The sequence below is a fragment of the Lepus europaeus genome, chromosome 5, assembly GCF_033115175.1.
Source record: "Lepus europaeus isolate LE1 chromosome 5, mLepTim1.pri, whole genome shotgun sequence".
Lineage (NCBI taxonomy): Eukaryota > Metazoa > Chordata > Mammalia > Lagomorpha > Leporidae > Lepus > Lepus europaeus.
In genome coordinates this window covers 90,199,427-90,222,749 of record NC_084831.1, presented here as the reverse complement: position 1 = coordinate 90,222,749, position 23,323 = coordinate 90,199,427, and the positions used below count along the sequence as shown (strand labels likewise).

Below are 23,323 nucleotides of genomic sequence, written 5' to 3'. Positions count from 1 at the left end.
TGTTCATGTTCATGGATCAGAAGGATTAATGTCATCAAAATGTCCATATTACCCAATGCAATTTACAGATTCAATGTGATCCTGTTTAAAATACCAAGGGCATTCTTCATAGATCTGGAAAAAACCATCCTAAAATTGACACGGAAACACAAAAGACCCTGAATAGCTAAAGCAATAAAAACATAGCTAAAGGCATCCCAATACCTGATTTCAAGATATGCTACAGAGCTGTTCTAATCAAAACAGTCTGGTAGTGGCATAAAATGGACATGTAAACCAACAGAACAGAATAGAAACCACAGTTTTCCATTTTTTAAACTTCTGGTTTATATTTTGTATAAAGTTGCAGAATCCACACCCCCACACACCAAGAAAATCCACTTCATACTAAACTCTAAAATGAAAACAACAAGAGCACCAACAAAGACACACCAAACACGAATTGGAACTTCTCAGGTTGAATAGGAAATGGTAAGACTGGGGAGTCTCTTGTAGACCTTCCCAGGCTACTGTCACAACACAGAGGGTGGGGGAAGCATGGGGACACATTTACAAAATCTTAGGGCTCTTAGGAGGAAAGTTTTAAAAAGCATAATTAAAAACAATTGTCTGTTGGCATAATACTTCAACAATTTTTTCTCAATAAAAGAGGAACAACCAGCAAAATCAGCCATTTAGATATGCAAGTATTAATAATAATTAATTCAGTCCTTATTGCCAAGACCACTCATTTCCTAAGCAAGGAATCGCTGAGAATCTAATATCCTCTCCAGTGTTATAGTATGAAACACCCCTTCCTCAGTAGGTTGGAAATGAAAAGTACCAAATACTAGAGTCAAAGGCATTTGCTTTGTGTCATTTATTTCACGGTCCATGATCACCAATTGGGGCGGTATAGCTCTAACAGCAACTCACTGAACTATTAGTCCTGCAAAGGCAGAGGCTTCACTTGATCTTGCAGCCTGATTCTGAGCACAGCACCTTGTTGAAGGAAAAAATTAACTTTCATGGCTTAATCTCTGATTTACAGAGTATTTCTCCAACCATGATCCATAGTTTTCTACTAGATTTTGAATACTCCTGTTTTCTATTTTCTTTTACCTGATTCTTCACTGATACTAATGAAATGTGTACCTTTTTTTCTTTTAGTGTTGAAATGTGACAGAATTCTAGAAGTGGGATTTAAAGGATCAGTTGAATATAAAGTTCCTCATTGTTTTTATTCTTCATGGAAAGTAATTCATTCAACTGGGGTGAATCCCTGTGAATGTGTTACAGGTGCATCAGGTGTCTTTGGAATGGCTCCTGAAAGGAAATCTGAAATAGAAAATTTGAAGAAGAATTTTCTAAGGAAAATTCTGGTTTTTTATTTTTACTTTTTTAAACTTTTATTTAATGAATATAAATTTCCAAAGTACAGCTTATGGATTACAATGTCTTCCCCCCCATAACTTCCCTCCCACCCGCAACCCTCCCCTTTCCCAGTCCCTCTCCCCTTCCATTCACATCAAGATTCATTTTCAATTATCTTTATATACAGAAGATCAGTTTAGCATATATTAAGTAAAGATTTGAACAGTTTGCACCCACATAGAAACACAAAGTGAAAAATACTATTTGACTAGTTATGGCATTAAATCACAATGTACAGCACATTAAGGACAGAGATCCTACATGAGGAGTAAGTGCACAGTGATTCCTGTTGTTGACTTAACAAATTAACACTCTTGTTTATGGCATCAGTAATCACCCTAGGCTCTTGTCATGAGTTGCCAAGGCTATGGAAGCCTGTTGAGTTCACTGACTCTGATCATATTTAGAAAAGGTCGTAGTCAAAGTGGAAGTTCTCTCCTCCCTTCAGAGAAAGGTACCTCCTTCTTTTATGACCTGTTCTTTCCACTGGGATCTCACTCGCAGAGATCTTTCATTTAGGTCTTCTTCTTTTTTTTTTTTTTTCCAGAGTGTCTTGGCTTTCCATGCCTAAAATACTCTCATGGGCTCTTCAGCCATATCCGAATGCCTTAAGGGCTGATTCTGAGGCCAGAGTGCTGTTTAGGACATCTGCCATTCTATGAGTCTGCTGTGTATCTCGCTTCCCATGTTGGATCATTCTCTCCCTTTTTTATTCTATCGGTTAGTATTTGCAGACACTAGTCTTGTTTATGGGATCCCTTTGGCTCTTAGTCCTATCATTATGATCAATTGTGAACAGAAATTGATCACTTGGACTAGTGAGATGGCATTGGTACATGCCACCTTGATGGGATTGAATTGGAATCCTCTGGTATGTTTCTAACTCTACCGTTTGGGGCAAGTCAGCTTGAGCATGTCCCAAATTGTGCTCGCTTCGGCAGCACATATACTAAAATTGGAATGATACAGAGAAGATTATCATGGCCCCTGTGCAAGGAAAATGCTGTGTTTGATGACATACTGAGATGCCTGTCCTAAATGAGTTTATAATCTCTTCAGGAAATAAAACAGATACATGAATTATAACTGACATTACAGATAACATGAAAGATATCCCAAATTAATGATACAGAGAATAAGCTGTAGGAATACATCAAAATGATAAAATTCATTTGGGTACTTGAAATCTCATATTCACATTCATAATCACAAAAATACTGGGATCATTAGGCAACTGAAGAAAAGATGTTAAGCCATGAGAAACTGATTACTGGACTTATCTCTTTTGCAAGAGAAGCCTCAAGAAGAAGAATGTGGGTTGTTTTACCCACTGTTAAATCTCTGGCTTCTAGTCCAGTGCCTGGCACATAGTAGATATTCCTTAAGCATCTATTTATAGTATTCTTAAGATACTCCTTAAGTATTTGTTTAATGAAAAAAATGAATAAACTGTGTTGCTGTTATAATTTGCTATCTGCTTTTAAAATCCCCAGGTGTATTCATTAAAAAAAAAAGATTTATTTATTTGAAAGGCAGAGTTACAGAGAGACAGAGGCAGAGGCAGAAGCAGAGGCAGAGGGAGGCAGAGAGAGAGAGATTTTCTATCAGCTGGTTAATTCCTGAAACAGCCAGAGCTAGGCTGATCTGAAACCAGGAACCAGGAACTTCTTCCAGGTCTTTGCTGTGGATGCGGGGGCCCAAGGACTTGGCCCATATTCTACTGCTTTCCCAGGTCATAAGCAGAGAGCTGTACCTGAAGTGGAGTAGTTGGGACTAGAATCCGTGTCCACACTGGGATGCCTGCACTGCAAGGGGACACTTTACCCGCTACACCATAGCACTGAAAGTATTAGGTGGTAATCAGTATGATTGGCATCTACAATTCAGATATGAAGAAGAAAGTGTCTTAGAGCTAAATGGTAGGAAGGTTTATCTGGGAATGTAAGTCACTCAAATGCTTGAAGCTACATTCAATAATTTCAATTTGGGATGAGAATTTTCAGGCAATCTGGTTTAGAAATAGAGAAAGAGTTTAGGCTCACAAAAGCCTCCTCCCTCCTCATTCAATCTTTCCAAAACATTTCAGACTCACAGAATTCAAGTACAAAAAATTATCCTCCTGCCGGCGCCGCGGCTCACTAGGCTAATCCTCCGCCTTGCGGCGCAGGCGCCGGCACACCGGGTTCTAGTCCCGGTCGGGGCACCGATCCTGTCCCGGTTGCCCCTCTTCCAGGCCAGCTCTCTGCTGTGGCCAGGGAGTGCAGTGGAGGATGGCCCAAGTGCTTGGGCCCTGCACCCCATGGGAGACCAGGAGAAGCACCTGGCCCCTGCCATCGGATCAGCGCGGTGTGCCGGCTGCAGCGCGCCAGCCGCGGCGGCCATTGGAGGGTGAACCAACAGCAAAAGGAAGACCTTTCTCTCTGTCTCTGTCTCTCTCACTGTCCACTCTGCCTGTCAAAAAAAAAAAAATTATCCTCCTGACTTTTTTTTTTTTTTTACTTACCTCAAGAGTTAGTTTTATTATCTGGGAAGTGGACTTAATGAGTAGAGTAGTCAAGAAACAAGAACAATGAAGGGTGAGTGTTTGTGTTAGGGTATCACATGAATATCCGGCTAAGTTGCAGGTTCTGCTTTTTTCTATGGCAAATCTAAACTTTGTATATTGATATATTGTATTAATAATGACTATTTTTAGCCTACGAGGTTATCAGCTGCCATGATGAGGATCTCTGACTACACCAATATTATGTTTAAACCACAGTAGTTAGCCTCAGAGGCAAATGCTTTAATAAATAAGAACATATATAATTAGTATAAATGTACATCAACTATGTATTTAAGCAGTTCTTCTGTTTTAATAACTAGATCATTAATGCCTTGAGGTCAGTAATTTTTTCATTTGTTTACTCAACAAGTACTTACTGAGTTTCTACCAAGGGACAACTAGGCATTGGGGCTAAATGATGAATAAGTCAATGTGGCCTGCATCGTCGTGGAGCTTTTAGCCTGGAGGAAAAGTCAAGTAAATAAACCCTCGCATGAAGAGTCTCAATTGTATAAAGCTGTGCACCTCAGGGAGTATAGGTTACTTCAGCAACACATAGGAGGGGCATCCGATCTGTTCTTACAGTCAGGAAGCTACAAAGAGAAGACGAGGGTATGTAAACCGAGGCTGGGACAATGATAATGAGATGACCTGGCTCATAGGGTCCTTATAGCACGCAGCATGGTTTTGCACATAAACTGGATGCCAAATGACTTTATGTCTTTAAGTTTTTATTTTTGAACACTTGCCACACATCCAGCTTTGCAGTAGGATTTGGATGAGATTCAAGAGAGTGTTGACTTATCTCTGTAATCTAGCCTTCTACAATTTAGCTGACGAGAAAAAGTACACACATTGTTTCCTAATGTTTTGTATAAAGGGGATATAATTAATAACCACATGCATAATATAGGCAATAAATAAGATGGAACAGCAGGAAAGTGAGAATACATTACTAAAAAAAGATACATATTTTTTAAAGCAGGATAAGGAGAAAGAAAGGATCGCAAAAATGCTGGGACTAAGCACAAAGAGATTTCAAAATGCTATGGAAAAACATTGTTAATAATTAGTTTATTTTGGTGCAAAAATGTTTGAAATCCATGCCATTTTTTTCATAATATACAATTCCATGAACATTTACTCCTTTGTATAGAACTGAAAAATCTGAAATAAGTGAGCATAGGCAAGGTTTATAATAAATCCTTATTAATAAAGTTAGAAACTTTAGTTTTTATGACAATGAGGTATTCATTAATTTTAATTACTTGAGTTGCCTAGGCAAAATAGGTCACATCAATGTACCATGGAGATCTTAGCATATGCAGTGGCCTGTGCCTAGGATACTTCCTTATTCACTCACCCTTGTTCTTTACCCAGCCTTATCCTAGTCAGTCTTCACATTTCAGCTTAAATATGACTTCCTCTGGGGTAGGAGTCTGACACAGTGGTTCACATGATTTTGCGATATCCGTATCCCACACTGGATTGTCTAGGTTCAAGTCCCAGCTCCATTCTAGATTCCAGCTTCCTGCTACTGCGCACCTTCAACAGGCAGCAGGTGATAGCTCAAGTGCCAGCCACCCCATGGCCAATGATCAAAATTACTTTCTACAGTTGTCAGAAAAGTGTGGATTTGTACTGGGTTGGACTTCTGAATCCTAGGATCAGGGTCCATGAAAGCTGACGATGGGGAATATTTTAGAGTATTGAATTCATGTCAGGAATCCCAAGATAAGTCCTACCTTTCCTAGATTCTAATAGTTTTAATGCTGCCACTATTTCCTCTTTTTTTTTTTTTCTAAAATTAATACTGTAACACATGACAAAATGGAAGATATTCTGAATTAGACATTCAGATTACAAAATTCTCAATTCCAATGAATCAAAGAGGATTTTGCTACAAAGTGATACATTTTGCTTTTACAGTCCTTTCCGCCAGAAAAGTAAAAGTGATCCTATCTTGGCAGGTGTTTCTGCCAGAGTTCAAATGAAGCTATCAGAGCTACTAATGTGCTTGTGTGGAGCCCTAGGATTTGTGGTCAGTGCACTCCTCTTCCCGTTGTTGTTACACTTCTCGTTTTCAGCAGACACTACACCCTGCGCAACATTCACTCTCCACAGCAGCACCTCATCAGCCTCTCGAGCTGCGGCTGCCTCTAGTGGATGAAGGGTTGCTCAGCTCACCTAAAGCAACATCAATCAGCCTTCATTTTCTGTGTCCAAACTTGCTCATCAGTTAGCAACAACACTTCCTGCAGCCTTGCAAATTATTTCTGAATAAACACAGGGCTGAGGATAGCTAAAGTGACTGACAGCTGCGAACTCCTCTGGTGCTTTATGTTTCCTAACCAGCATGGTTGCATATATCTCCTCATTACCGATATTTGGATGTCAGTTAGTATAGGACTATTGAGAGAAGAATGGCATGGGTTAGACTGTGAAGTATCTGAAAGGGTCCTGTACCTATGTAACTTACAGACTAGTGGCTCACAAAATTGTGATGAGGGGAAAACTATGTTCAACAGTTTTCTCTTTTCTTTTGTGTGCCCTGCTCCAGCCTCACAATCAAATCAAGACTCCTTACTGAGATACCTATATGCTTCCTGGAAAAAACAAAACAAAACACAAGTGACTTCTCCTAAAAAGGAGAGATTGCTGCCACGCTACTTTACTTGTCAGCTTGGGATTTACAGCTACTTGAACAGGGATGGAGGTAGCAATTGGTGTGGAAAAAGGATAGGAGTTAAAAGGAGAAGGGGTAGGGGCCAGCACTGTGGCTTAGTGGGTAAAGCTGCTGCCTGCAGTGCCAGCATCCTCTATGGGCTCTGGTTCGAGTCCTGGCTGCTCCACTTCCGATCCAGCTCTCTGCTATGGCCTAGGAAAGCAGTGCAAGATGACCCAAGTGCTTGGGCCTTTGCACCCATGTGGGAGACCTGGAAGAAGCTCTTGGCTTTTGGCTTCTGATTGGCCCAGCTCTGCCAGTTGTGGCCATTTGGGGAGTGAACCAGTGAATGGAAGAAATCTCTCTCTCTCTCTCTCTCTCTCTCTGTAACTCTGCCTCTGCCTTTCAAATAAAGAGAAGGGGTAATGGATTAATTAAGTCAGTTAATTCCTGATAATGGATATAATTTGATTTTTTTTTTTTTTTTTTTTTTTTACTTTCCAGGTATCTGATGGCTTAGTCTGGGGAAAATACCTTTTCTGGAGGGGGAGTTAAGGGTTTTGCATCTGCTTTGGGATGGGCATTGTGGTGCCATGGGTTAAGCTACTGCTTGCAAAGTCTACATCCCATATTAGAGAATCAGTTTAAGTCCTGGCTACCCTGCTTCTGATCCAGTATCCTGCTAGTGCCCCTGAATAGGAGTGGATGATGGTCCACATACTTGGATCCCTGCCACCTTATGTAGACCTGGAGAAAGTTTCAAGCTCCTGATTTCAGTGTGACCCAGCATTGGCTGTTGCAGGCATTTGGGGAAGATACAGATAGAAGCGCTCTCTCTCTTTCTCTCTTTCCTCTCTCCTTTCTCCCTCCCTCCCTCTCTGTCACTCTGCCTTTTAAATAAATAAATAAATAAAACAGCTAAAAAGAAATAATTTTGTGGCTGGTTTGACAAGCATAGGAAGGACTTCAAGAAGTTCCTGAAAGCTGTGTTATGATAAAAAGTGCATGAATTTTTAAAAAATTGCACCAAAATAAACATTTTAATCCCATTTTCCGTGAACTTTTTGAAGTTCCATTGTATTTCTAAGACAGTTTGGGCTTGTGTTTCCTTTAGTCATTAGATGGAGGTGTCAGTCTTCTTTGTCTAATGAATACCAACTGCCATATTTGCATAATTTGGAAAGACAATAACTGCCTACTATTGCTTATTAGCACTGTATTGGATTTCATTAGGTTCTCCAACTGTCTAAGGAATATATACTTAGGCAGTGGCCTATTGGAATGGAAGAATGATCATAAGCTCAACAATGCATGACTAACAATCAGGCTCACACCTCAGCTTCTAAGAGATTTCATCCACTATCAGTTACCCTCAGCACCAGAGCAGCCTGAGGTCTAATGCTACTTACATGGCACAACTTTCAGGGCTGTGGGATCAGAAGATGACCGGATTTACACAGAACTCTCCTACTAGATTTGTATTCTTTGAGCACAGATGCTATGTCCTGCTCAGTAATGTTTTGTAAGAACATTGCCCAGTACCTAACCTGAAAAGGGTTTTCTACTCTTTCACTCTCTTCTTCCTGTCCTTTTCCTTCTCAGTCTGCCCTAGGCCCAGTCTCCACTCAAACACTCATACTGCCGGTAAGGGATAAGCATATACATTTGAATGAAATCCCAAGATTCTCTTTACTGACAGCCCAGTGATTTGAGTAGAGATATTCTTATGGCTATCTGGGACAAGAGCAATGATAATAAAAAATGGGAACAGCAAGGGATCGAGAACGAAGTGTTCATGAGAAATACCAGGGCCATCAATCATAAAGTCTTACATTCTGAGTAATGAAGTGAACCCAGAAGATCAAAGTGCTATGGGTTTAGCAATTTTAGCTTTCACATCGGAATCAGATAGTTCTGTAGCTCTAATATCAAAAAGACTATTTGTTCATTCATTCATTTCAAATTATTGAAATCCCTCTTTTTGTTACTCGCTTGGACATCAATGATATGAAGTTAATAAGACAAGAATCAGTCTAAGTGAGCTGTATATGCCCATAGTTGCAGTGCATTAACAGCCAATATTGGAGTAAAAGGAGCATCAAAGAGTACAACCTGTTTATTATTCATTTTTGACCCCCACAGCCACCTAGGGAAAACCTGGGCTTATGCCACATCTCCTTATTTGGCCAGACCATCTGTCTGGGTGGTGTGGTTGTGGATTTATGTTACAGGAACATGGTTAAAAACAGGAGACTTCAAGGGCTTATGTGAGCTAGGAACAGAGTCATTTTATCAATGGATGTGGATAATAAATGGAGAAACTTGTTTTTCTACAACTTAATTAAAGTCTTCCAAACCCCTACACTTTGGGTCAGCTTTGGTAGTAGGGTGGATCACAGAAGTGAAGGCTGGGCAAGAGATCCTAGGGAGAAACAATAAAAGAATACATACATCTATTAGGGAGAAAATAAAAAGACTATACAAGGCTGTATGAAAGGAAGTGAGTTTCCAGAAATTAAAAAAAAAAAAAAAAAAAGGGCCTTACCACTAACAATGGCCACACAGTTTCTATTGGTGACTTCCTGTCTATGTTTCTCTATAGATATCTTTCTTTAAAAAGAAAATCCACATTTTCAGGGTTGGGCACAGTCATGGATGGAATGCCAGGAGCTAGGCACCGCCAGCGAAAGACGTTCTCTCTGGTAGGAAGTGGGGACGGAGGGGAAGGCTTGCAGCCCGAGGCAGGTTTCTTGCTGCCGCTCCATGTGTCTCTTCCCTCCTACTGCTGTGGGCACTTTCTATCTTGGCACAGCCAGAATTTAGGTAAGTCATGACAGAAATCCCCTCATGTGCTAGAAAAAAGGAAAAAGTTTTAGATCTTTGCCTTTTCACCAAACAAGGGTTTCTTGGAAACTGACATGACATTTTAGACAGGAGTATAAACTCTTCAAGGTACTGTAACACCCTCCTCAGGTTCCCCCATTTCCTGCTTCTACAAAGCTAATAAACAAATGGAAAGAACAGACAGCCTTCCCTCTCCTCAAATCCAACGTAACTGGCAGCCAGCATCAGCTATCCTAGGACTTTCTCTAAGGACTCAAGATTTATCTTGGCCTGACTTCAGACATTTCCCCTCTGATCTTCCACTGGCTACGTTTTCCTCCAATGTTTCCTCACCGCCTCCCTGGGCTCTCATTAATTAACTGCTCCTCACTCTGTGACTAAACGCAAGCCGCTGTGTTTGGCTGGAGAGGGGATTATGACATTTTGCAAACACACACGCATGACTGGGGAGAATATCTTGGATAACACACAAGCAAAGGAGGTAACTAAGAAAACCAATTTTTTTAAAACCTATTGAAGCCAGGAACTGCCCCCTCTGCCCACTCTTCCCCCAAAAAAAGAAGGAAAGAAAGAAAAGAGGGGGGAACAGGTTGATGATTTGATGGCATTTACTTATTCCAGACATGATATTTTAAAAGGCAAATACAGAAACTGGAACTTGCTATTTAATTGAGGTTCAGGTATTTCAAAGCTCGCTTATCTCCCCAGCCCGTCTGGTGTTTCCATGGTGTTCCTTTTCCGCTTCTGTTAGTCTGGAACGTGGGTAGCAAGTTGATGAACATTTTTAATGAGTAAATCCTCTTCTACACCAAATTTTATAGATAATTAAATCTGATTTATAGGGCAGGTTTCAGCCACAGTGGAAGAGGGAGGAATGGAATGGAAGGGGGAGGGGGCCAATGCTTTGAGTCTGTGAGTGGGCTCTGCTTTGTTCCTGTAACCTCTCCAGCAGGCCCTCCGCAGGTGGGCAGGAGGGCTCAGAAGCAAAATAAGGCCCCATGATGACCTTGCCATAGGCTTTTTGTTTTTTCAGTTTTGTTTATTCGGTTTTGGTTTTCAGCCAGGGAAGTTCTCTTGTCCAAGAAACAGATCCTGATCTTTATTCTCTGCTCTGCTATTTTTATTCTTTTTTTTTTCCCTGTGAATTTTTATTTATTGTGAAATATTTTTTTCTTTTAAAAAAATTTTTTTATTTAGCAAATATAAATTTCCAAAGTACAGTTTATGGATTACAATGGCTCCCCTCCCCCCATAATTTCCCTCCCACCCGCACCCCCCCATCTCCCGCTCCCTCTCCCATTCCATTCACATCAAGATTCATTTTCAATTATCTTTATATACAGAAGATCGATTTAGTATATATTAAGTAAAGATTTCATCAGTTTGCACCCACACAGAAACACAAAGTGTAAAATACTGTTTCAGTACTAGTTATAGCATTACTTCACATTGGACAACACATTAAGGACAGATCCCACAGGAGAAGTAAGTACACAATGACTCCTGTTGTTGACTTAACAATTTGACACTCTTGTTTATGGCATCAGTAATCTCCCTAGGCTCTTGTCATCAGTTGCCAAGGCTATGGAAGCCTTTTGAGTTCACCAACTTTGATCTTATTCAGACAGGGTCATAGTTAAAGTGGAAGTTCTCTCCTCCCTTCAGAGAAAGGTACCTCCTTCTTTGATGGCCCCGTTCTTTCTCCACTGGGATCTCATTCGCAGAGATCTTTCATTTAGGTCTTTTTTTTTTTTTTTCCAGAGTGTCTTGGCTTTCCATGCCTAAAATACTCTCATGGGCTCTTCAGCCATATCCGAATGCCTTAAGGGCTGATTCTGAGGCCAGAGTGCTATTTAGAACATCTACCATTCTATGAGTCTGCTGTGTATCCAGCTTCCCATGATGGATCGTTCTCTCCCTTTTTGATTCTATCAGTTAGTATTAGCAGACACTAGTCTTGTTTGTGTGATCCCTTTGACTCTTAGACCTATCAGTGTGATCAATTGTGAACAGAAATTGATCACTTGGACTAGTGAGATGGCATTGGTACATGCCACCTTGATGGGATTGTATTGGAGTCATGTCCAAGACAACAGCCAGACATACATACATAAAGTCTCAAAAGATACCACTAAGGACTTTGATCTTTATGTATGTGTTTCTTAAGCATCTTCTACATAGCAAAGACTGTTGTAGACATCGGAGAGACAGTGATCTACAATACTGACAGTTGTTACTTGATTCATGAAACAGACTCAGTGGAAGAAAAGGAAGACAAAATATAATCTAATAAGGAAATTGAGACACGTGGCGGGTTAGCGAGCTGGACAGCATTATGCAGTGTATCTGTCAGATGCAGTCTGGAATCTAGGAGTTCAGTTTTCCTGGCTCCTAGGCTGGGCTCTTCTCAATGCACTGTGCTGTTTTCTATTTGGTGAATACATTAGGAGCAAAAACCAAAACAGAAGCACTGCAACAACTGATGATTTAAAGTACTTTACGCAATGCCTGAAAAAAAGGCAATATATTAATTAACCTTGAAACACTACATGAAGTGACTGATTAAATAAAATCTCATTTCAAGTGATCATATAAATGTCTAACTTCTCCTCTACCATTCTACATACATTAGTACGTTCAAGAATATGTTGTTTTGAAGTTTGGGCCCTGAAATATTTGATATTTCTGAAGTTAAGATAGATGCAAAATTTTATCAAGCTCTCTATGCTGACTCTTCTTTCAGGGAATGTGTTCAATACAGGTTTTTTTTGTTTGTTTGTTTTTGTTTTGTTTTGTTTTTTTGTTTTTTTTTTTGTTTTTTGTTTTTTTTTTTTGACAGGCAGAGTGGACAGTGAGAGAGAGAGAGACAGAGAGAAAGGTCTTCCTTTTTGCCGTTGGTTCACCCTCCAATGGCCGCTGCGGCCGGCACATCTGGCTGATCCGAAGCCAGGAGCCAGGTGCTTCTCCTGGTCTCCCATGTGGGTGCAGGGCCAAAGGACTTGGACCATCCTCCACTGCCTTCCCGGGCCATAGCAGAGAGCTGGCCTGGAAGAGGGGCAACCGGCATAGATCTGGCACCCCAACCGGGACTAGTACAGGTTTTTTTTTTTTTTTTTTTTTTTGACAGGCAGAGTGCCATAGCAGAGAGCTGGTCTGGAAGAGGGGCAACCGGGACAGGATTGGTGCCCCGACCGGGACTAGTACAGGTTTGTTTTTTTTTTTTTTGACAGGCAGAGTGGACAGTGAGAGAGAGAGACAGAGAGAAAGGTCTTCCTTTTTGCCATTGGTTCACCCTCCAAAGGCCACCGCGGTAGGCGCACTGCTGCCGGCGCACCGCGCTGATCCGATGGTAGGAGCCAGGTGCTTTTCCTGGTCTCCCATGCGGGTGCAGGGCCCAAGCACTTGGGCCATCCTCCACTGCACTCCCTGGCCACAGCAGAGAGCTGGCCTGGAAGAGGGGCAACCGGGACAGGATCGGTGCCCCGACCGGGACTAGAACCTGGTTTGCTGGCGCCGCAAGGCGGAGGATTAGCCGAGCCGCGGCGCCGGCCAGTACAGGTTTTAAAAGCCAAGATCATTCCTATTATCAGTCACCTTTAGTATCAAATTACCATAAGTGTTAGCTACCTTACATATGTTAGCTACCTTATATAAAAATTTAAAATATAATTAGTTGTATGACATAAGACATGGTACACCACCAAACTGTGCCCTAATGCTTAACTTAATTAAGATACTAAGAGTAGGGCATACATGTCTATAGGCAGCTTGTTTGTGTCTTCTCTTTGAGATTTTTAACTATAATGGTAACACAAATAGTGTCCAATTTATACATAACAGAAAACATACGCTATATAAAATGAAGGTTCTGTGTCAGAAACAATCCCTGATAACAGTATGATGCATAGGTTTCCAATTTTCTTCTTTATGTACATTGATTTGAGAACAGATACATACACCATAGTCACTTAATGACAGACTTTATTGTCTTTTCTTGTCCAACATGTGAAATAACCTTTATATTTTGAACAGCTATATAGTATTTGTTTTATACAGCTGAAGAATAATTTAACCATTCTATAGTTAATGTTTGTGTTTTTTTTTTTTTTTTTGACAGGCAGAGTAGACAGTGAGAGAGAGAGACAGAGAGAAAGGTCTTCCTTTTGCCGTTGGTTCACCCTCCAATGGCCGCCACGGTAGCGCGCTGCGGCCGGCGCACCACGCTGTTCCGATGGCAGGAGCCAGGTGCTTCTCCTGGTCTCCCATGGGGTGCAGGACCCAAGGACTTGGGCCATCCTCCACTGCACTCCCTGGCCACAGCAGAGAGCTGGCCTGGAAGAGGGGCAACCGGGACAGGATCGGTGCCCCGACCGGGACTAGAACCCAGTGTGCCGGCGCCGCAAGGCGGAGGATTAGCCTAGTGAGCCGCGGCGCCGGCCTAATGTTTGTGTTTTAAGAGTATTCCTTATGAAAATCAATACTATGGAGTTTGTTCTTGTAGACGTTTATTTTTGAGCTATACTCAGAACCCAGAATTCCTTCTTTTACTCTTAAGTTAAACATCACAGAACAGGGACTGATATATACAATATCTTCAAAAAGTTAATGGAAAACGTATATCACAGAAAACTATGTGTAGGAGTCTGACCTTTTAACTCTATTTTCCAAGAACATTTCGAAGTCCCCTTATATGTATAAATATGTGCTGTATCAATTATATACAAATATATACAAATAAATATAGGCACATACACACATACTCAAGGGGACTTCAAAAAGTTCACAGAAAATGAAATTTTAAAAATGCATATTTTGGTGCAAAAATATCTATATTTTTTTTGACAGGCAGAGTTAGTGAAAGAGAGAGAGAGAGACAGAGAGTAAGGTCTTGGTTTTTTCCATTGGTTCACCCCACAAATGGCCGCTACGGCTGGTGCGCTGTGCCGATTTGAAGCCAGGAGCCAGGTGCCTCCTCTTGGTCTCCCATGTGGGTGCAGGGCCCAAGCGCTTGGGCCATCCTCCACTGCCTTCCCGTGCCACAGCAGAGAGCTGGACTGGAAGAGGAGCAACTGGGACAGAATCCGGCGCCCCAACCGGGACTAGAACCACGGTGCTGGTGCTGCAGGTGGAGAATTAGCCAGTGAGCCGCGGTGCCGGCCTGTATCTTCTCATAATATACACTTTCTATGACTTATAAAGTACCCTGATATATTTCTTCCCATTGGGTAAAATAGCTATCCTCTTTGATATTAGCTATAGACTACCAACTTACCCAAAGTAACTCCCACATGACCTACCCACCTTCCTTGCAATTGTAAAATAAATAAAATCATTAAAAAAAATCACTTGTCTGGGATATGTTATTTAAAGCTGGGCAAGTAGGGTGGTAGCTATTAGCAAAACTGACTTAAAATACAGTGCAAATTAAAAAAAAAATTCTTCATGAATCAAGCCATTATTACTGAGTCAATTAAACCAATCTCCCACAGGGAAAAACCCAGGGACCTAAATTCCTTTCTTAGAGAGATGTTATTAAAATGTCTCTGTGGCTTATTGATTTCTTTGGTTCTATTCCTTTAAAAATATAGCAACTGCGAACAGAACTGATACCAATACTAGGTGCTAGGACATGCTTACAAAATTGTATTTAGGAACAATGAAGACAGCCTGTCAATATGCAGGAAGTTGGTTAGAAACTTTCCTTGTGGAATGCCTCTTAGTTGGATCAGGTACACTCAATACCTCTGGCTGCACTGCACAGTTTACCTCCAGTAAGGATCATCTTTAAGTGCCTTGAGAAGGAAGAAAGTAGCCTGTTCCACAGATCCTTCTTATGCTGGCGTATTGTACTGTTGTGCTATCTTTTGCTTTCTCTTTGGCTCGACCTCTTAGCCTGGAACAAAGAGACTTTAATGCTTTCTCCTTATTCTTTGTTGTACAATTCTGAAATCTAGTATAGTCTTGTTCCCACTCTGAATTCTCTGCTAGTTCCACTTTGTTAAATACAGAGTTAAAAGAATCAAATGGTCTGCAGGGAACCTTGGAGATAGTTAATGTAAGATCCTCATTTAAGCAATGAGGAAACAAAACACAGAGAAGTCAGGTAACACGTCTACAGTCTCACAAATGAGAGTTACAACTAGTACTTATATAGCCTGACTCTCAGTTCTGTGCCACCAGTTAATCTCTCCAGCCTTTATACCTTCCTTTATGCCTTCCTGAATTCCTTATGTTGGGCCTGTCTGTGTTCTTCCTGCCAAGAACTATTGCTGCCTGCTTAGACAGAACTTAGTAATTACTCCTCTCAGTGGAATAGTTTTCTAAGGCATTTATCTAAATATCAGTAGGGTCCTGTGAGTTCCAAACTTCTGACCTTCTGGCTGATAACCTGTCTCTTTGGGGGCCATAATGCTCTTATGAGGAGTTAAGCTTTGGATTGATTTTTTAAAAAGAAATATTTGTGTGAGTTCTCAGTGCTTTTAATTCAGCTAATCAAGAAACTATTTTTATTTGAGTGAGTCTATAACTGACATTTCTAGTGACAGAATTACATGCCTTTTCCTCTGTATTCCATGTGTGTGTGTGTATAATGCCATGGAGGGTTAGTAGTGGATTTATAGCAAAGGCTTGTGGTTTGAAACTGGTTTGAACCGTTTGTAGCCACATGATTGTATTAGCTTTTTGTCACCATAACAAAATACCTGATACAGGCTAACATTGTAAGAAAAGGGGTTGATTTTGGTTCATAGTTCTTGAGGTTCAAGTTCAAGGGAGCACATCTCATGAAGGCTTTCCTGCTGGCAGAGTCATGAGATGTAGCAACAGACAAGGAGATACACCTGAGTGTTCATTTTGCTATTTCTCTCCAAATAAAGCTATAAAGATTCAGTCATAGGGGCTCCACCCTAATGACCTGTCTACACCAGATCACTTTCCTCCCTTCTCCAAATACCAGATCAGTTTAAGTTTCCACTCTCTTAATGCCATTGACATGGGATTAAACTCCTGCTGGACTGGAGAGAGGGAGATAGACTGTATTTAAACCATAACAATGACCTTGAGCCACATCAGTGAAGTTCAATTTACTCATCAGTAAAATGGGTATTATGATGCTAGCTATAAAAGGTTGTTACAGGAATTAACTGACAGTATGTAATTCAGTGTCCATTATGGAGGCTGGCACATGTGAGTCCCCAGTAAAGGCCACTTTGCTTTATTTCACTGCCCCAAAGCCCCTCTCTAAGACAAGGAGTGAGAGAGTTGTAAAAATCTAACCATTTCCACTTTAATTTCTCTTTTTTTTTCAAACCAAGAATTTCTTGCTGAAGGTGCTGCATTATAAATGGCTGTCTCAAAAACCGCTTGTATCAGTAGTCTGATCGTTTATTCCTTGATGAGAAATATTTTGGTCTATTAGTGAGAAGAAAGATTAATTGAACATTAATCAAAAACTTCATGATAAGTAGAAGTGTGCATATATCACAGAAGCTGCCAGGAAGGCTATTCCTGCAATGAGTTGGCGTGTAGACTTTGGTCTCTCAGACTGCTGAAGTGCAACCTGACTGCCCCGCTAGCTGGGCCTTAAATGTTCTTAAAAATCCAAATGTGAGATCATTTTTTAAAAGAGAAGTTTATTGGATTTTATTTTACTTATGATTTTCCCTCTCTCCTAGGCAATTAATTTCTTGCTGGTACTGTGCCTGGAAACAGTGGGAGAAAACGAATTGCTGGAAGTGTGCTTCTAAATTAGCAATCATCTCAGTGATGTACGTGCTTAGTCAACATGTTTATTTCTTGGTTATTGCCTGTTTTCTAAAAATACCTGGACGAAGGATTTGTGCATCTTGGTAATTCCCTGGATGCTACGCTAGGATGGGCTAAGGGCTGCCTGAGTTTTCCACTTGTGGTCTTTGCCATTCTTTCTGAGGTGAGGAAGGGGTAGGCCTTCCTGAGATGAAGTGTTTTTATCTCCCACAAGACATTTTCCTCTGAATAATGTAAGTATACATTGATTAAAAAGTCAGTCTATATATAATATGTCACTACAAAAAAATCATCCCTTAGAGAGCTTTGAAGGGAAATCCCCATTTAAATCTCAGTAGTCACAAAACCAAAGGAGATCTTCACAGGGTGTAGATTCCCTGTCAAGGGTGGAGAACTATGATTTAGCTGTTTGCCACTCTGCCATTATATCAGTACATAGTGGGGCAGAGTTATCCAGGAAACAGTGACCAGTGATGCAAGGTTGGAGACGCGCGTGTGTGTGTGTGTGTGTGTGTTTAATAGGGCCCTCCAAGCTCTAAACCATCCATCCTCTGAATTCTCTTCCCTGTTTTTTGTCTTTTTCCCAGGGCTCACTGCTATACCGAGAGTGTATGAAGCAGTTTTAGAGATGCAATGCCGTATCAGGAAATGGGGAAGTGTAAGTTGTGAGTCTCCGAGGAGAGTTGTATGGAGTTTATATCCCATTTGGAAATGTAAGCACAATTTCATTCCATCCCAGAGACCCCCATGGAGCAGTAACACGGGAGAATAAGGATGATTCACCTAATTTCTTTGATGTAAATTTAAAATTTCTCCTGACAGATTATGCTGGAGGACTGGGGCTCGAATGCCTCATCCTGAGGAATTTTTGCAGTTGCCCAGAAATGTGGGGCTGGAGAGAGCAGATGCTTAGAAATGCCATTGACATTTCCAAGTTTTTATAGCCCTGGTACATAGCCCACTAACTCCAGCATGCTTCACACATGGAGAAGGATCATTTGTCATTTTGATGCCAAGATGATACTTACATTCTAAATGAAATGGATTACTTCTTTCTACCTCCTGCTTGGACAGTCAAAGCAGAGGTATTTGAGGCATTTGTGAGTCACCTTGTATAAGCATGAGTGGCAGAGAAGTATTAGTATTTTCTCTGTGGCCATGGAAATGAGGGTATCCAACACTGCCCATGATAGCAGAAAATACAAGGTTCTGCCATGCTCAATCAGGGCATGCTTTATTTGACAAAAGTGACTTCCCTGAAAAATATACACATAATAGTGATTAAAAGCACCTTTAAATTCTGAAATCATTAGCATTCAAATCAATAGTACAAACCTATAGACAATATTCTTCATATCTAAACAAAAGTATTTTGTGGGGCATCTCATCAGCTTGCCAGCATTGGAAATCTGGCCAACATTCTAGACAGTGAATATTTTGTGTTTTAAGTTGTATACAATATAGCCAGAAAAGTTTCTACAGCAGGTCTCCCTGCTTTCAATGATTTACACCTTTGTGGAATTACCCAACCCCTGAATGTTAACAAAGGATACACTGAGGCCAGGATTATTCATGTTTTGGCTACTGGATGAAGGAGAGTAACCAGAGACATGGTTAGAATTAAGGTTCCACTTCTTTGGAAACCTAAAAATAATGGTGAGATCAGTCAATTTCCAAATAGTTCTTAAGTGCCTATTTTGACTATAAGGCATTCCAGAAGTCTTATTGTTCTCTCCAGTTTGCATGAAGAAAGTGTCAAAATGTAGATGAGCTGGTCCTCTGAGGGCCAGTTTTAGCCAATGTGAAATTTTCTTTATGATTTTTAGTTTTGGTTTACTTCTTTCTAAGGCTTACATAGAAATTGCTATGCCTTAAGGGTTTGTGGAGTAGGTGCCCCTGGGACACAGCCCATGTAGGCAGGTAGTTCTCAACTTGGACTTGTATTCTGTGCCAGACAGACTCATGTAGGGGAGTCTTTCCAGCAGTCCTGGAAGCTGCCCAAGCTGCTGCTAACACTCCTTTCATCACCTTTGGCCACCTGTCATTCACCTGACAACCATATTATGGCTCTTTTGCCTTGAACTCATGGTCTGGGCTTTTTGGCTCCCATCTGGAAATTGATTTCTTTATCAACCCAAGGGCCAATTCTGGCCCCAGACAGGTAGAGTATAAGTGGAATGCAATGGCTCAGCAACAGACTTAGATCAGTCTTATTGACTTCCTTTCCTAGATGTCACCTTCTTTGTGATAGAACCCTGTCTTGAATTCTGATTTCAACCACTGGAATAAGTCCTTGGTGGCTCTGGCTGGAAGCTTATATACTCTGCTGCTAGAATCCCATTTTACCACCTGAGTCATTTGATAGACTTGAACTTTAGTGCTTGTGGTTGGCTCCTTTTACCTGTTGCCAGACTTCCCTGATATTGACTCTGCCTGCTGCCAATCTGGCTCCTGATACTGTGTTTGGCTTCTCTGCCAGCACACCTGTTGCTCTCTGCTGACTCTCCCCTGATGCAGATTTTGCCATCTGCCTGGACTTTCTCCTATTTCCTGCTACTGGGAATATGTCCTGTTGTTTGTGTCTGTAACTGTGATTGGAACAAAGTTTGCTAAGAACAAATAAACAAAACCTTTAAAAAGCAAGATATAAGTTTAATTTGTCCTATTCCCCATCAAGCCCTGGATATGAGATATATTGTTTATGATGAATTCTAACATAGAATATTCGTATAAAATGTTCAAGTTTAATGAGATAAAAATTGATCTGTAGACCTGCTCAGGAAAACATAAGAGTTACCTCAATATCTAAAAAAAGAGTGTAGAGTAAAAGTTTTAGAAAGGTGAAGTCAATGTTATCAAATATAAATGATTTGATGTTTCTAAGGATGTTCACTGACAGACTTTACTGAAGCCAGATGGTGGCTGTCTTGCAACACACCCAGGGATGTTTACTAAGTGACAGGAGTCCCTAAAAGAGAGATGTGATAGCTTCTGTTGGGACAAGAAGAGAGACAAAGGAATGCTCCATCCAGTCAGGTGTCAGGGGTGTTGCTGGAGCAGAGCTAGACAGAGAAGAGAGCTTTCAGTAAAGCTGAGTGTTTACAGAGATGAGTGAAAAGGAGGCTTCAAGGAACAGAGAGGAGTTGAGCAGGGTTAAGGGCCTGAGAACATAGTAATTTGAAAAGGATTAGGAGGAAGGAGAGGAGAGACAAAATAGGAAAGAAACAAGATTAGATGTTGACAGTGAGGGCAGGTGGGTGGTGGTGTGGGGAAGGGAGAGAGGCAATAGACAGAAGGAAGAGCTAATTAGGGTGGAATTAAATTTAAGGAAACTGAAAAACAGACAGGGCTTCAAGGTTAAGAAAAATGCCTAGTGGGCTGTGCCAGGAGGGTCTCCAGTTAAGTACATGAATCAGAACACTAACACATGTGCTCCAAAAGTGCAGAAGTATTGGGTCCAGATAGGAAAAGAGATCATTATTCATTAGGTTAGTTATTTGGAGGAGAAGTTTTGACTGATGCCTGGAAGCTGTAACAGAGAAGACTCATAAGAAAGCTAAGACTGGGTCTTAGAAGGATCAGATAGATGAGAAGGAACATGAGCATACACCAAGAGCAGACTCCTGCAGTGTGACTAGGATCTCATGAAATATGCTTGACTTACGAAGTTGAGATTTAGTAGTGCTAGGAGGGCAGATTTGATCACAGTATGGTGTTTCGGAGATGGACCTAGCGGAAGGTCCTAGGTAATTGAGGACATGTATTTTGGAAAGTAGTTTTCACAAGAGGGTTAGTTATGAAAACCAAGTTAGACATAATCACTCTCTGCTTCCTGGCTCAAAATTGATGGTTCTTCCACACATGATACACTACTGCCATCAGAGAATATAATCAAATGGATAAAACAAATGGGGCCCATTCAATCCTGAGCCGTTAACATCCAAAAAACATGAATGAAAATAAGCCTCCTTTCTTTGTCAGTAGCTTCTCTTAGGTATTTAGTTATAGTCATTAACTAAATTGATACGTTGATATAAACTCATGCTAGATTAAGGAAGAAATGGAAGCCTATGTTTATAACTGGGTCTTTTTTTTTAACTTTTATTTAATGAATATAAATTTCCAGTGTACAGCTTATGGATTACAATGGCTTCCCCCTCCCATAACTTCCCTCCCACCCGCAACCCTCCCCTCTCCCGCTCCCTCTCCCCTTCCATTTGCATCAAGATTCATTTTCAATTCTCTTTATATACAGAAGATCAATTTCGTATAAAGATTTCAACAGTTTGCACCCACATAGAAACACAAAGTGAAACATACTGTTTGAGTACTAGTTATAGCATTAAATCAAAATGTACAGCACATTAAGGACAGAGATCCCACATGAGGAGCAAGTGCACAGTGGCTCCTGTTGTTGACCCAACAAATTGACACTCTAGTTTATGGCGCCAGTAACCACCCTAGGCTGTCGTCATGAGTTGCCAAGGCTATGGAAGCCTTCCAAGTTCCCCGACTCTGATCATATTTAGACAAGGTCATAAAAGACAGAGTGAGGATAGTAACCAATGATCCTAAGAGTGGCATTAACCAGGTTTGAACAATTATACAGCATTAAGTGGGGAAGAGGACCATCAGTACACACAGGTTGGGAGTAGATCCATTGGTGGTAGAGTAGAGGTTATGATTACAAAGGAATGAGGCCCAAGTGCGCTAGACAGGGTCTAGAACAAAGGACAGAGTCATTATTAGAGGAGCTAAGAAAGGTGCTGTCTAAGCTACAATTAAGTTTTCTGATTGAGAGGCAAATAGAACCTGATAGAAGGGGCTTGATAATAATCTGGTGGGCTTTAGGCCTTATAAGTTAAGAGGCCCAGACCTATCTATCTCTTCACATGGGGTATATCCTAAGGGAGGTGTGAACCTCCTAGGGGAAGGCACTCTGTTGACTTTCATTACTTGGCTGGCCTGGGAGGAGAGCTGGCCAGGTAAAGGAGGGGGCATCTCTAACAAGAAATTTACAGTTCTGCCTGCAATGTTGCTGACCCTACTTGGCCGTCCCCTCAGCTGCAGTGGTCACTTTGGAAGTTGGGCTGAGTGAAGGGCTTTTCAGCTTGGAGCCAATAAGATCTGTGGCTCTGACCTGGGCATCCTTCGACTCCAGGGCAGGTCCATTTCCAGTGATCCAACTCTTGGCAGAGCTGCCAGGGCTCTTCACAAGCTGACTTCTGCTGAAGCCCAGGCTTACCACATTGAAAGCCACTGCAGTGGACTGGCCTGTTGGGTCTCCTTGAGGGCAGATAGAATCCCTCATGCAGTAGAGCATCTGCATCAACTCTATGTCAACTATAATAGATGGCAACACAGATCTTCCTCTTTTATTTTCTAGATGTGCCAACAGATAACTCTCAGGACACCAGCAATGACTAATAGGAAATGTAGGGGGAGGTGCCTTTTGTTTACATCTTTACCCTGAGAGTGGGATATATGCAGCAGACAGTTCCATGGCAGAATGCAAGGGACTTAGTCCCTTGCCCGTGGGGGAGCCAAAAGCTCAAGTAAGTCTTGAGTTTGATTTTTGGAGCTACTAAGTAGCAGAATCAAACAAGATCTCCATGTATTCACCATCGAATCAACTTGTTGAATAAAACAAATTATAGAAAAGTTTAAAAGAAGCATCACATTTAATACTACATGCAGCAAATGCATTCTTCTTGACGGTAAACTAGAATATTCATGTATTAAATTCTACAAAGGTAATTTCCTGTCAAAGATAAGTAAGATAATAGATGGTGCTGAAAGAATTGTGAGGCTGGAATACACTTGTGGGACTATGGCAATTGACTAATAGGAGCTAGGCCATTTGGGCCATTCAGCATTGGCCATACTTTAGAGTTATGGATCTATTTACAAGGTTGTCATTTATCATTTACTTTTTTTCCTTCACAATTCTAAAGCCCTGTATGGAGAATGAAACCAAAGAATTGTTGAGCACCAACAATTTGGCATTTTTGACAGCTGTTTCACTTGTCCATAATAGTTAAACGTGCCTCTGCCAAGGGAGAAAATTATTTCTTGGGTGTAGACTAGGCCCT

General features: G+C 41.0%; 1 non-coding gene across 1 annotated transcript; it reads left to right on the top strand.

Annotated features, from left to right (window-relative positions):
• Positions 1–2,338: 2,338 nt before the first annotated feature.
• On the top strand, positions 2,339–2,445 carry LOC133761274 (U6 spliceosomal RNA). Its single transcript, XR_009866077.1, has one exon. It is a non-coding gene; the product is annotated as a U6 spliceosomal RNA (small nuclear RNA).
• Positions 2,446–23,323: the final 20,878 nt, after the last annotated feature.